General features: G+C 40.7%; 1 non-coding gene across 1 annotated transcript; it reads right to left on the bottom strand.

The window, feature by feature from the left end:
- Positions 1–2,000: 2,000 nt before the first annotated feature.
- trnae-uuc (transfer RNA glutamic acid (anticodon UUC)) lies at positions 2,001–2,072 on the bottom strand. Its single transcript has one exon. It is a non-coding gene; the product is annotated as a tRNA-Glu (tRNA).
- Positions 2,073–2,349: the final 277 nt, after the last annotated feature.

A 2,349-nucleotide genomic window follows, 5' to 3' on the forward strand; every position in this document is an offset into this window, starting at 1 on the left:
TTTGGCGCCATTCATTTTGGATATGTTTACAACAGCTATTCTGATACCCCTTTTCCACCAACAGGGAACCAGTTCCATTCTGGTTGCTGCATCTAATTTTGAAGTGTTTAGAGTATTTCATTCAAAATAACCAAAATAATTCAGAGCCTGAAAAGTTGATTTCACAAGTGGAACCAAGAATAGCAGGTCTTCCTCTACCTGACATGCACACCGTGATGACATCAGCTGGCATGTCATAATGTACAGGTTGAAAAGGGAGCATTGAAACGGCAACACTGAAAAGGTCAAGTTAGGAATCATCAAAGAGTGTGCAGTGGTCTCATTAATAGTTATTCCATGCTTGGTTTTTTGGTAAAAACAAGCAGCACCAAGGTTCCAAGAATCCTGAACGGAACTGGTCAAGAACCAGAGCTGATTTGGTGGAAAAGGGTAAGAGAGGATCTTGTGGAAGCGCTGTAAATACAGCACTGATAACCAAGGTTTCCTCACATTGAGGTTAAATCAGAATTATGTAATTATGTTTTTGTGTCTCTTGTTATTATGTGTATATGCGTAGAGGTATACCCAGTCTTGTAAATGGCCACATCATTCATATGTTTGGATATCAGGCTCATACCAGTTGCTCTGCTTTACCAGTAAAACAGGCCCAATCTATCAAACTGTCTATGGCCCAATGCACGATTTACATATAAAAGAAATACAATTATCAAGACAAAGCGCCGTAATTAAAAAGAAAACAACAGATTTACCCATGTGTGAAACACAGTAGGTCCCAAAGCAGCAAACATCAATGGGTTAATCTCCCTTTGGTGGGAGAAACATATCATTATAAGGAGAAAATTGCCATGATGTTCCTTTTAGACACAGACATATTGTTTCCTTTGAACATTTTGAAATGTGACTACCGTAAAATGGAGACAAATATCCTTTGTGGGTTTAATAACAGGGCTCACTGACACATCCGTGCTGTGCTGTGTAGGATAGAAAAGAGTTTCTCAATATTTCCAAAATCCTAGAGGTGCTGTTTAGCAGTGATTAGCTTTCCGTATCCCCTCATACATCATCCCTCACCTAGCCTTGTGCCAATATAAGAGGAGACAGCTAATATGATATAGGAGATTAAAATGACTTTCCTGATGTTAATTTATTCCAAGCCAATATCTTATAAATAAATACAGCTTTAAGCTCCTGTCTACCATAATGCATTTCAATGCCCAGGCACACATCTTTTTATGTATCACCCAAAGGCTTTGCTGTATGCATGACCTTGACATGACTGTCAAAGAAGCAGAGGATATTGATTGAACTGTGTGCGCATCTCAGCCTTTGTGGATCTGAGAGGATTGGATTTATCAGATGGGTCTTAAGAGCCGAGAAAGGCGCATGGACATTTGAAAACTGGTCTTAATCCTCATTGAAACTGAAGATCCACAGCACCCGTGGTACAATGATCAACACACATACTTTGGCTTGAATGTACACTCATGCACATACGTCTAGGCAGTCCTGCGTACACAGGAAGCTGTGTGTTACAGCCATCTTGTTTCTATACCTTCAGGTATTCTGTATATGTGCATACACTGCAATGAGGATCATCATATCTGACAGTTCAATGACTTCATTTCTGATGCACAATTTGGCAAAGCTTCTCAGACATATTACTTGTATTATCAGGGACAATAAAGGAACAGTCCAGCATTTTGGAAAATCTTACTTGAGGAAAGGAAATAAGAGGATTGACACCTCTCCTGACAAGCAAGATACATGATATTATTTGGTGACTGTTTGCACCAATTCCAATTTTTGTCCTTTTACTTCATTAGGCACTTGAGGGACATTATGGGGTTTTTTAACGCTATTGCTATTGTCCAAATACACAAACAGGACCTACAGATGTGCCATTAAGCCGGAATATATAGAGTGACAGTATTGCTGATGGTTGTGTAGCCTGAGCAGGAGATTCAGCTCTTCCTTGCACAAGGGCACTGGAAAAGTTGCATTTCCCATACCGGGAGTTGAACCCAGGCCGCCTGGGTGAAAACCAGGAATCCTAACCGCTAGACCATATGGGACATGTGAAACAAAGGAAAAGGTGTCAACAGGTATCCTGGCTCTGTCCACGAACTTGATTTTTCTTTGTTTGATTTGTACAAAAACTGAAGTGTAAATGTGGCAAAACCCCTCTAACATCTGGCTTGTGTCTTTGGTGGGAGAGGTTACAACTGGTATTCATTCCCAGGACAAAAGACTCAAGCTGCGATCAGCTCCAATCAGCAGCAATGGCAACACACATGGGTGGGGCACTAATTTTGCCCCTTTTCCGGCACACATCAGTAACTAGCGACTCTT

Source organism: Epinephelus lanceolatus, chromosome 16, assembly GCF_041903045.1.
Source record: "Epinephelus lanceolatus isolate andai-2023 chromosome 16, ASM4190304v1, whole genome shotgun sequence".
NCBI lineage: Eukaryota > Metazoa > Chordata > Actinopteri > Perciformes > Serranidae > Epinephelus > Epinephelus lanceolatus.